The following is a 12,768-nucleotide window of genomic DNA, read 5'->3' on the forward strand; positions in this document are numbered from 1 at the left end:
TTTTAAATTCTGTGGTGAAAATAGCACTTTTAGAAAGTGGCTGTTTTCTTGTTCAACCTTTCTTTGTGCCTCTGCCTGTTTGTGGATTGACTGTCTGGTTTGAGAGTGACAGGGGCTGGGGTGGCTCTAGGAGTCTGGGTGAGCCAGCACTAGGCTGAATCGACCTACCTGCTTTTGGAGCGGTGGGAGGAGTAGCACTTGGGCCTGAATAGGGCTGTGCCTGCCTTCCACAATGCTGGTCCACCTCCTGTGGTGCATCTGATGACCCTGGCCCACACTGACAAAGGAAGAAGATGTGCACTGGCAGAGGGCACCCAGAACTGGGTCTAGTACCCCTCACACATAGAGAACAAAGACTTTTGGGGTATAAAAGTGAAAGCTGAAACCCCTGAACTTTAGATCATCCTGGAATTCAAGAGGAACCTTTGCTGAGGAGAAGAGCTGAAGAAACGGAAGAGGAGGACTGCTCTTGCTGTGTGTTCAGGGGTAAACATGCAGTTGCTATTCTGCCAAGGAAAGGAGAAGGACTTTGCTGTGTGCTGTGTCCGCTGCTTGAAGGATAGCTCCAAGGGCCTGAGGAGAGCTGGCCTCCTGTTTTGAAGTCCCAGGGACAAAAGGACTTCGCCCCAGCTCCCCCTGAACTCTGCTGAGTAAGTTCTGACCTGCCTAGATTGCTTGGTCCAGTTGTGGGGCCTCTGGAGTTTGTTACTGCTGTTTGGGAGCTGGAAGAAGAAGAAGCGTGAAAAGAACTGCAAAACCCATCGCATCGCTCTGCTTGCGGCACGTTTCACTGGCGCATCTCGACGGCACAAGAAGATTTCCATTGCATTGCTGTGCCGTTGCGAAGATCATCGCAGCGCCTGTTGTTGCTGCAAGAACCCACGCATCGAGGGGTCGCGGCTGAAGAAGACTGACGCTGCACCATCGCATCCCAAAGATCCACGCATCATACCTGTGCGAGACGCTTTCTCGACCATCACCTGCAAACCGGAACCGGCACGAAGACTCGACGCATCGCTCCCCCTATAGACTGGACTCGACACAACCCGTTCGCTGCTTGCAGCGGGGCGGTCGCATTGCCTCCCAAGGGAATCAGGAGTTTCGCATCTCTTTGTTTTTCGACACTGCAGCTGTTTGGCATGGGAACATATGTTGCATCTCCGGGTACTTTGGTGCAAAGTCACGCATCCATGGATTTCTATGGTATAAGTTCTTGAAACCTTTTTAAAGTCATATGTTTAAACTGTGTATGTTGGATTTTTGTTGTTTTAGTCTTGTGTAGTTTAGATAAAGATACTTTATTTTTCTGAACTGGTGTGGTGTCCATTTGTGGTGTTTTCACTGTGTTACTGTGAGTGTTGGTACAAATACTTTACACATTGCCTTTGGGATAAGCCTGTCTGCTCGTGCGTGCCAAGCTACCAAGGGGGTGAGCAGGGGTTATCTAAAGAGTGTAACCCCCTTACCCTGACTAGAAGCAAGGGTCCCTATTTGGTCAAAGGTACCTACCTCTGCCAACTAGAGACCCCCAGTTCTAACAAAGATTTTAAATTACACTTCTTTAAACAACAAACTCACTATTCCTACCTGCTCCCAATTGAAAGCTATCACTTATTAAATGTAATAAGGTAATCCAATGTTGTCCTATGGGAGAGTCAGGCCTTGCAGTAGTTAATAATGAATTTAAGAAGGTTTTACTGCCGGGACATGTAAAAGTTAAAAGTACACGTCCAATTCTTTCATTGCACTTCAACCTGCCACCCATAGTCTGTTTAGGGTATACACTAGGAGTGACTATATATAATAAAAAAAAGATTTGGCCTGGCAGAAGGTTTATTTTGCCAAGTGCAAATAGCAGTGTAAAACTGCACACGTAGGCTTAAATGCCAGGCCTGACACATTTTTAAAGGTCTACTTAGGTGGGTAGCACAATCAGTGCTACAGGCCACTAGAAGCATTTAATTTACATGCCCTTACAGGTAAATTAAATGTCGCCGTTGGACGCAAGCCAATTTCGCCATGTTTAAGGGAGAAGGCACAAGCACTTTAGCACTAGTGTTAAAGTGCACAGAATCCTAAAAGCCAACAAAGATGGGTTCAGAAAATAGGAGGGTGAAGGTAAAATGTTTGGGGATAACCCTGCAAAAAGGGCCAAGTCCAACAGGCTGGAAACACAGAGTGTAACTACTTATGATATAATCAACCAATTAAAAAAAGGTATCTAGAGTTAGAGGTAGCGAAGAATAGCCCTTCCACTCTGATGGTTATACTCAACGTCACTTGATGTATGTGAATTCTGCTCCATTGCGGTTGGCATGAAATCGGCCTACTGTGTCAAACCTGGTTTCTGTAGCTGACCTGTGCTCACCTCAGTCAGCCTCAAATCATGCCTAGGTCCCGCTCTACTGCAGCCAGGTGACCGTGTTTGGCACTTACCGCTTTTTGGCGTTATTTTTAACCTTAAAATTTATATTGTGCTTCCCCTTATTGGACTGTTGTTTTGGTGTAAATAAATTTATTAAAATGCAAAGCAGTTTGGGATTTTTCTTGTTTTGTGTTGTAACTTTATTACTCTTTTGGTACTACATAAATACTTTACACATTGCCTCTAAGTTAAGGCTGTCCGCTCTGTGCCACAACTACAAGGGGGTTGACCAAGTTAATTAAGTGACTTTAGTAATTCACCCTGACAAGGATTGTGGTTATTACATTAGGTGGGTCATAATCCACTTTAACTAAAACCACAATTTCTTACAGTAGGGCCATAAGAAAGCAAGTTGTTATTTCTGCCTTTATCTGGCATACACAAGGTGCTATTATCACTGGGTGGTTTTTCCTGCAATGAACACTCTTATTACAAAAGGATCCTGTCGCTGAATATTAATTTAAAGCTCCACCTCTTTGGGTGATTACAAATTATGTCCAATCTTGACTCCATTCTTCAATATAATAAATGTATTTGTTGGAAGTCTAGCCAGCATCATAATTTTGTCCAAAAACAACATTGTGCAGCGATGCTTGAAACATCATTCCTGGTGGGTAAGCTGGTATTTTCTCTCTCCATTTATATATTGCGACTCCATTTTGGTTTCATTCCACAGCAGTTGGGTCAACCAATTAAAAGCCTGAGACGTCATACTTAACATTTTTCCCCACATATTCATTATTTTTCCAACCTCTTCTGACGTCCTTATTTGGAACAGAACCAGCAACATATTTCTTTAGTATTTGCTCACAATCCATATTTTCAGAATGAATGTGTCCACTCAATGTAAATGTCTCACACTCAACCACCACAACACACCATCCCAGGCTGGTCTTCTCACATATCTCCCTGGTTTGCCCTTCATTTACAGAGAAGGCTAACCGAGGCTAAGGAAATAGCAACTACAGGCCGTATCATGTATTTTATTTTAATACCTGCTTAAATACAGCAAGTACTGGATCCAGAAACAACACAGGACCAGTCTGTATTTACTCAACCACTAAAGGAACATGTGATTGACAAATTGGAATTTGGTGACATTCTCACTTGTAGTACCAAGTTACAGATCCCTCTCAGACATCAAAGGTAGTAAGACGGATTTTCTGCTATACTAAGTAAGGGCTGGGGCGGTGAAGAGATTGGGTGGGAAAAGGTGGGTGGATATTTACAATGACTGAAACACCCCTTGTTTGCTACTGGTCTATTTCCATGGCCGCTGCAGGAAAGAAACATTTCCAAATGTCACAGTGGTGTAGAATAAAGCGTTTACAAATGAAAAAATATATATTTCTTTTTCTGTAGAGAAAGAAATTGAAAAAGGGTTTAATGCCTCTCCTTCCGCATATTGTATAACATAGGAACAGGCAACAAATGAAAGTGCATTAGCGAAGAAAGCATGCAAATCTCTGACTTGTATATTTTTGATTTTCTTTTTTTTTTTTTATCCTCATTTGCGTGCATAGCTCCAATCTATCCAATCAGGAATATGCCACAGAGTAAGAAAACCGGCTGTGCTTCTGTACCGTCTCAGCGTTAGCTGGGAGGGAGATCTTAGTTGGAGGGGGAAGAAGCCGGATCCCAACAGTACATTCACACAAGCCTGGAAGTTCTTGCTTAGGGCTGTTCATTGGAAGATAGTGCCCGTGACACCGTAGCCCCATTTGTTCCATGACTCTACGCCATTAAAAACAATGGTTGGCAATGCTCGCATTAATCATAGGACCTGGGGAAAAAAAAACAACAAAAAAAAACGCAGGCTCAATGCGACCGTGCCAACAGTGTCCAAAAAGCTCTCCTACTTGGATTTCCACCTCTAGCTAAATTAAGTTTGGAAATCTGGAGGACAGAGGTTCGCCATTCGTGAATAGAAGGAGGCTGGGCGTCCTTCCAATGTCTACAGATCTCTCTGCGAGCTGCCAAAATGGAGTAAAATACGAGGTTAGAAGCTGCATTACGTACTTTGTTCTTCAGGCCAAAAATGACAAGAGCGAGATCTATGGAAAGGTGAAAGCCCAATGCCAAAGATAAATCATTTCCTATAGACTCCCAATATGCTGTTAATTCTGGACATTCGTAGAACATGTGGATATCAGATGCAGCAACAAGTCGGCATCTTGGGCACGAGACCGGACCTGTCAAAGAGAATTTTGACAGTCTCAATGGGGAGTAGTAGGCCCTGTGAATTGTGAAGAGATGGTTCCGACGTAGCCAAGCTGGCTTCACCAGGTCCCACAGTGCCACACAGGATGCAGACCAAAGCTCCTCCAAATCTATTTCTGGCAATACGTCGGCCCATAATGTTGCAGGGAGGCAAAATTTGCCATCTATTTCCTCCATGATCTTCTTATACCAAAGAGATATTTCCTTTTTTGCAGGGGGACTATCTAGCAAACACGTTACTAATTCGCTAGTAGCTCCTATAGGTAAACTGCTACTCCGGTATGTCTGTGTGTTATATGCATGGGACCAGCTTGAGATTTGTATAAATTTGAATCTGGACAAACTTGGCCCGACCTTATTTGTTAAGTAGTCCCAAGGGAGTAGTGTTCCGTCCATAAACAAGTCACCCCAGGTATTGATGCCGGCCGCTCTTAATGGTTGGGTTAATGTGTCTTCTGCCCAAACTGGGGGAGATTGTAGGTCCCATATTGGAGCTCTCTCTAGATAATACCCCAGTTTAATTGCCTGCCTCATTCTGTACCATGTGAAAGCTATCCCCTTTAAAGTCTTTAGTTTTATTTTTTTAAAGAATTTTGGGTCTCCGAATTTGAACAAAAAGCTACCCTGTCCGACTCCCTCACAGTTCAGTAACATAGAGAACATATGGCCTACCCCTGTTGCTGTTGGTATTTTTAGCAACATGCGTGCGTGCGAAAGCTGAAAAGCCCATGCATAGATCTGAAGATCCGGTCCAGCTAACCCTCCCTTCTCTCTGCGGCGTCTTATTTTCTTCCAAGAAATTCTTGGATTTTTACTATTCCAAATAAAAGTTGAAATCGCGCTTTGTAGTTTAGAAATTAATTTGGGATCAAAAAATAGTGGGATTGAATTAAATAAAAAGGAGATCTTAGGTAGAATACACATTTTTACTAAATTAACCTTACCTAGGATAGTGAGTGGAAGATGTGACCAATCCCTCATATTTTTACGACACTGTACTGCTATTATAGAAAAGTTTAAGGAAGCGATCAGGTCGATGTCTTTAACTATATTTACCCCCAAGTATCGTAATTGAGGTCTAGATGACTCATTAAAAGTAGTTAAGTCAGTGTTCCAAGTCATTGACTCTGTTTTGGAAGCATTAACTTCGTATCCAGAAACTTTGCCAAATTTAAGAGCTAGGTCTATCACCTCTGGATATGCTGCATTAATATCTGACGTGAAAATCATTATGTCGTCAGCATAAAGTGCCACCTTTTTTTCCCAATCACCAAAAATAAAGGGTTTAATAAGTGCGCTATCTCTTAATGTTTGTGCAAAGGGTTCTATATACAAATCGAAGAGGAGAGGAGACAAGGGGCAACCCTGTCGGGTTCCTCTGGTTACATTAAACGACGCTGTAAGGCCCCCATTAATCAGAATTGAAGCTGAAGGGCTACGATATAACAAATCTATTGCCCTACGAAATCTATCTCCAACGTTAAACTTTTTCAAGGCCTCCGACAGGTATAACCAATTTACCCTGTCGAAGGCCTTGGTAGCATCCAACATCAGAATAGATAAGGGGAGAACCTCTTTTATGGCCACATCAATAGATCCTATTAGTTCGTAAGTGAGCTCATATAATTGTCTCCCTCTAATGAATCCTTTTTGATTAGAGTGAAGTATATCAGGGGCTACCTGGCCAAGCCGTTTGGCTAATATGGTAGCAAAAAGTTTATAATCGGCATTCAAGATTGAGATAGGCCGATATGAGCCACAATCGGAAGGGGGCTTCCCTGGCTTTAAGATAAGCGTTATTGAGGCGTTATCCCATGAGGCAGGCGGTGAAGATTGGAGATATCTCTGAAATTAAATGTTTATATACCTCACTCGGTAAACCGTCGGTTCCTGACGCCTTACCCCCTTTGGATCCCCTTATAGCCTGCTCTACTTCGGCAACACTTATTTCCTCTTCCAAAAGTTTGCTCTGCTCAGATGACAGAGAGGGAAGGGAGATTCCCTCTAACCAGTTGCCAACATCGTTAGTATTGATATTGAGATCTTCCTGATAGATTGACTGGAAGAATGTTTTAAAGGTCTCTCTAATTTAAGCGTCACTGGTGAGGGTGCCCTTATCTGATGTAATTGAGGCAATATTATTACGAACCCGGTCTGATTTAATTTTCCAGGCCAGCAGCCTTCCTGCACCCTCCCCATATTGGAAATGAGAGAGTTTGCTTGCCTCCCATTTCTGCAAGACTCGCTTCTCTATTATCGAGGATAAGTTGTTTTTAAGCTCATTTAGCTCTGCGAGTTTCAGGGACAAGTTATGATTATCTAAAGCTCTGTCAGTATCTATACAGGACTGAATGACAGACATACTGTTCTCAATAGAAGATATTTCTTCCCTGTATTGCCTTCTTCTGTGAGCTACCCTGTTCTTGACTGTTCCTCTTAGTGTACACTTGAAGGCGTCCCATACTATACCCGCAGAGGCAGTATACGTGTTAAAAGTAAAAAATGTGCGTGTCTCAGACTGGAGGAATTCTATATCCTCTAATGATGTAAGAAATGACCTGTCAAAGGACCAAAGTTTAGAGGAAGAAGACTTAGTACCCCACTCCATTTCCAGCTTCATCGCTGAATGATCAGATAAATGAGATGGAATATAATCTACTGAGATGATAGAATCAACCAAAGATCTGCTTATTAGGATGAAGTCTATTCTTGAGCTATGCCTATATTTAAGATTTCTAAAAGAAAAACTCTGTCTTTGGCCCTCTCTCTACCTCCAAATATCGACATATCCATATTGTTTCATTAAACCCAGTAGACAATTTCTAGATTTGGAGGGAACTTGTTGCCTGCTATTTGTAGATTTGTCCAGTAAAGGGTTGATAGTGATATTGAAATCGCCAGTTATGATCACCGGCTCAGGAAAACTCAAGAGGTGTTGGAATAAGGATTCTAATGCAGAAGGATCATCGCAATTTGGCCCGTAATAACCGGCTAATGTTATAGACGCCCCACCTATCTCTACAGCTGTGATGGCCCATCTCCCTCCATTATCTACTTTTTGTTGAAAGATTTTTAAATTTAAGTTTGAAGATTTTTTAAATAAAATTGTAACCGCCCGCGTGTTCAGTGATTGAGATGTTGAGATAGAGGAATGTATCCACCTATTTCTCTTCACTAACTCAGATATCTCGCTTTCAGTTAAGTGCGTCTCCTGGAGTATAATGATCTCGGCATCCACGTCTCGAAGGTACTGCATGATTTTGTTAGCCCGTGGTCTGGTGCGGAGACCATTAACATTCCAGGACAAAATCCTAGGCCTACTCATGTTTCTTAAAGTAGAAACTAAATATCAAGCACCCCTGCCTATAAATTCTCATGCCTATTCTTATCTGCCTACAATAAAAAACAACAATTGGAAGAAAATAACTACAAAATGTGAATTTATTGCGAGCAGTTCAAGGATGGCAGTTTAAAAAGAAGTACTTCTTGGCTAAATCAGCGTTTTTCCCGTAACTATTTCACTACGGACAGCACACGCCCCGATGTGTTTCAGAGAAGACGAAGGAGGCGTGCACCGTGGGCCCGGTGAGAGGAGCTCTGAGACCGGCGCTCTCAGTCACGGCAGCGGTCAACGCCCTTTGGCTCCGGCGGAAGAGCAGCACTCACCTGGGCTACTTCGTTGGAGGCAGGCCGCCCTGGAGCTGCGCAGGAATAGGCGGGTGCGGAGCCTTCGAGGCAGCTTACAAACAAGCATCGTGAAACAGAGCCGTAAGGACGCCCCTGCCTCGAAGACTTCACAGTGTTTTTCCACGGCCGATACCTGCACCGGGTCCCACGCAAGTATTATACACGAGGAGGTAGTAGCAGGGGTTGTAGTTTTTGAAGGAAACAAACGTGAGATAAAAGGGGGATGTGATCTGAATGAGGCAAGTTTACCTCCCGAATGTATGTGTGATACAGCAGCTGATAAGTCTGACAAGACTATTAATGTTAACAAGAACCCCCAAAGTAAAAGCATAGTTAGGGGCTCGGAGAGGGTTGGCGTCTCTCGTAAAAGAAAGGACAAAAGGGGGATACTAAACTCAGAGGGAGGGCTGGTTAGCGAGCAGACAGAGGAAGCTGATAACGCTCTAAGCACTGCTAAAACTTTCAATCTAAAAACTTTGAGAACGTCTTCATACCTCTCGACAGAAGTCAAAGCAAAGAGAGGAAGAAAGCGAAATAAGATTAAGCCCCTCGCAGATCCAATCACCAAAATCACCCCTTCTCTGCGATCCTACTTCAAGGTCATTCCACAAGTTTTGGAAATAGGACAAGACCACCTACAGAGGGATTGCACCCCTAAGGACAACAACTCGGGTTCCAGGGCTATGGCGTTGTGTGAGCAAGACCCTGCCTCAGCCTTAGCCCCAGCTTTAACCTCAGTCTTGGCTCCTATTAACCCTATCAATCCTATAGATACCATAACTCTACAGGAAGAACTACAGGAAGAACTTGATTCTGACTTCACATTGCAAACAGCAGTACACCACAGCTTGGGAGAGAGCGAAGGTGCACACAGTGATCAGTCTGGTCTAGGAGATTCTATTGGGGTTCCCTCATCTCTGATGAGCAGACGGGAAGACCCTCCCAACAACTTAACCTCAGAAGCCTCTGAAGCTAGAGACATTTCTGAGCCTCTTTCCGCTTCAGATCCACTCCCTAACCTTTTGGATGGTAATCTTCTACCCTGTCAGAGGGAAGAGGGAGTTATAGTCTCTACCCTAGTACCTATTTCAATTGCCGCGTTGCAACAGATGTTTGCTTCATTGTCTGCCCAGATTAAGGAAGGCTTTGCAGAGTCAGCATCAAACCAAAGGGACATAAGGAATTTTTGTGAAACTCTTGACGAAAAGATTGGTAATCTGTCAATAAGAACGCAAGCCCAGGAAGAAACTGTGGGTCAAATATCCATGCGGGCTGAAGGCACTCAGGAAGACATACTAAAATTAAAGAGGGAAGATCTGGCCATCTCAGAAAGAATGGAGGTTTTGGAAAATAATGCCAGGCGCAGCAACTTGCGTATTTTGAATGTTCCTGAAGGTAGCGAAGGAACTGATATCAAGAGCTACATAATTTCGTTATTAAAAGATTCTCTCAGCCTCCCCCATACTTCCGAGGAATTAGCTTTAGATATTCAACGAATCCATAGGGATCCTTTCAGACGCAATCAACAAAGGGCCAAGCCGAGAAAAATCCTTGTTAATTTTCATACTTATTCTGTTAAGGAGCACATTCTGAACCTAGCCCTAAAACAAAAGTCGCTAGTAGGCAAAGGTTTTAACTTTCAAATACGTTCTGACTTGTCAAGATTCACGTTAGATAAACAGTGGGAGCTAGGAAGAAGAATGGATGCCTTTCGTAAACTGGGTGCTAGAGTGCAGATGGGCTTCCCCGCATCCCTCAAGATTATGATGGATAATAAAATGCACAATATTCGCTCGGTACAGGCAGCTGACGAACTTCTAATGTCTTTAGGTAGTAGGAAGGAGTAATAAAGGGTGCTAGCTTGGGTCAGCAAAAAAAAAAAAAAGGGGGGGGGGGAAATACACAATATACACAAACTAAAAAAAAAAAAAAACGCTACTTATCGATTGATAAAACTCCCTCTACCAGAAGTCTCTTTCAGATAAAATGATGGAAGGAAAAAAGAAGGTATGGGGATGAAGGGATATGATCTAAAATAAAAGGGAACAAAAAGAAAAAATAAAGACTAGTACCATTTAATCTACGCTAGCTACATATACAAGGCGAGCTATCACATTATATTAAATAGAGAGACACATGAGGTGGGGACGGGGGAGAGCTAGGAGCACTTACTTCCAGAATTTTCCGGGTAGTGAGTTCAGGGGTTTCCCATGGGAGGGGGGTCACGGGGGGTGGGGGGTGGTAGCAAAAAAGGAAAAATATCCACTATCGATAAAGCTCCAATCATCACATTTTTGATTTTCTTGAAAATGTTTAACAACCAGGCCCATAATCAGTTAAAGTTAACCATATGTGTGATGCTCAATAAGTTTTCAGGGGCGTCAAAATTGTGTAATTTAAAAATGTAATTGGACATTAAAGTATAATTCGAAAATGATTTTATTGAAAGTCTGGGAGATTAGATTAAATATGCCTTCGCATTACAAAACTGTCTGTGCCAACACTCTTCTGCACTTTGGTCGTATTTTTGTTTGGTATAAGAAAAATGCGTCAGCCAAACAAGAAAGATGCCGAATAAACTGTGGACGGCAGCAGTTCATCCCAGCTCTGAAGGATCAGAAGATAAGATGCTTGCATTCCGTGCCAGGTGTACAGATGATTTGTTGCCCTCTCAACGGCACATGAACAGATGTGTATCTCATCCAGTGCAGTAGGAGTCAGGGGGTAGAACTGTTTGTGTTTCATCCGGTAAAAATGTATTTTCTGTGGGTTTGATGGGTTGCAGGCTCTGCAAGGTATGCAGCACAGAATGCAACGTAATATTTCAGAAAGTAATGCAATCCCATGTTAGGGTTGTGAGCTACATATATAGCCGGGTTCCACTGCATTGCACATGATAGCATAGCATGGTATGCACTATATTGGTCAACAAACATTATGATCTTGGAATACCTTGGTGTGTAAATGCAGGGGTCTGAATTTCTCTTGTAGATGCAATCTAGACCATAGAAAAGGCTATTTTGTTGATATTATATTCGATTTTTATCTCTCAATTTAAATTACGTTTTTTAATAACAAAAGACACGCACTAGGGGACACCTAAAAGACTTATCAGGCAGTAGATAAAACCAGCAGTCTAAGTAGACAAAACTTGACAAGTCAAACATTTTATGGTGTCGTAAAATTAACAAAGAATACAAAGACCACAAATGTAAGACAGAAGAGAAAAATAAAAAGATGAAGGAGAGCATTGTGGGAACCCTAAAACACTACAGACTGAGTGGACCGGTCCTGAGGAGTAGCCTCATCCACCAACCAGTTCCGCACTGGATCCAAGATCGGGCATAGCTGTTTCCTCTGAGGGTCATTCTCAATTAGCACCATGTCCAGCCGACTTATATTAAAACATTCCTGCTACCAAATCCAAGAATTGGGGGCCCATTGGAAGGTTAGAATCTTGCAAACACAGTCTAGCTAATGTGATAAGAGAAGAAAAAAACCCCAGATAGACAAGCCAGAATGGCTGGTGAATGCCCCAGCATGATAAACTTTGGATCCGAAATGATCCAAAACTTAGTGAGACCTCCAAGTTTACCAAACACGAATTCCCATTAAAGACTTAAGGGGCCTATTAGGATGGCGGGCGTATTGCCCCAGCCAGGCCAGCGGTGGTCACCGCCGGCCTGGCGGGGGCAATCCGCCCGCCATCCGCACCCCTGGAATGACCCCACACCATATTAGTATGGCTAGGGGTCCGCAGCGGAGGGAAAGACCATCCGCCGCTTTTCTGCCCCGGTCGCCTTGCGACCAGGGTGGAAAAGGGTTTATATGGTGGCGGTCTCTATCAGACACCGCCAGCCATATTAGAATGGGCTAAATCTGATGCCTTTCCATGGCAGCAATGCCGCAACGGAAAGGCATGCGGAGTCTGGGGCCCCCAAGGACTCTGGGGAGTGGGGGTTGCACATGGGGGTACCTATGGTACCCGCCTGCATTACAAAGAACAACGTGTCAGGCACCGCGCGGTGCCTGCCACGTTGGGCTTAGCAATGCACAATGTTCTTTTTACCATTGTGGCGGGCGGTGCCGCCCACCATCCTAAGTCCGCCCACCATCCTAATGGAGGCCTAAGTGCTGGACAAGACATAAAGACATGGACTGCATCAGCACCAATCCATCCACAATGAAAGCAATGACCATCCAACCATCCATTCCTCACCGGCAGAACGCAGAGAGTCCGCCTCCCCCCTTCCGATCCTCGGCAACAGAAATCATCTGCGGCGTACCCCAAGGATCCTCCCTCAGCCCAACACTCTTCAACATTTACATGACCCTCCTCGCCACCATCGCACGAAAACACACCATCGACATCATCTCCTACGCCGACGACACCCAGCTGATACTCTCCCTCACCAAGAACCCAGCCACTGCCAAAT

At 43.7% G+C, this 12,768-nt stretch overlaps 1 protein-coding gene across 1 annotated transcript in view; it reads right to left on the bottom strand.

Annotated features, from left to right (window-relative positions):
- Nucleotides 1-12,768, bottom strand: part of LOC147707028 (adhesion G protein-coupled receptor F5-like) — a 1,085,534-nt gene that overhangs the window by 976,283 nt on the left and 96,483 nt on the right. The gene's annotated exons all lie outside the window — the stretch shown is intronic.

The sequence above is a fragment of the Lissotriton vulgaris genome, chromosome 6, assembly GCF_964263255.1.
Source record: "Lissotriton vulgaris chromosome 6, aLisVul1.2, whole genome shotgun sequence".
In the NCBI taxonomy this organism is placed as follows: Eukaryota; Metazoa; Chordata; class Amphibia; order Caudata; family Salamandridae; genus Lissotriton; species Lissotriton vulgaris.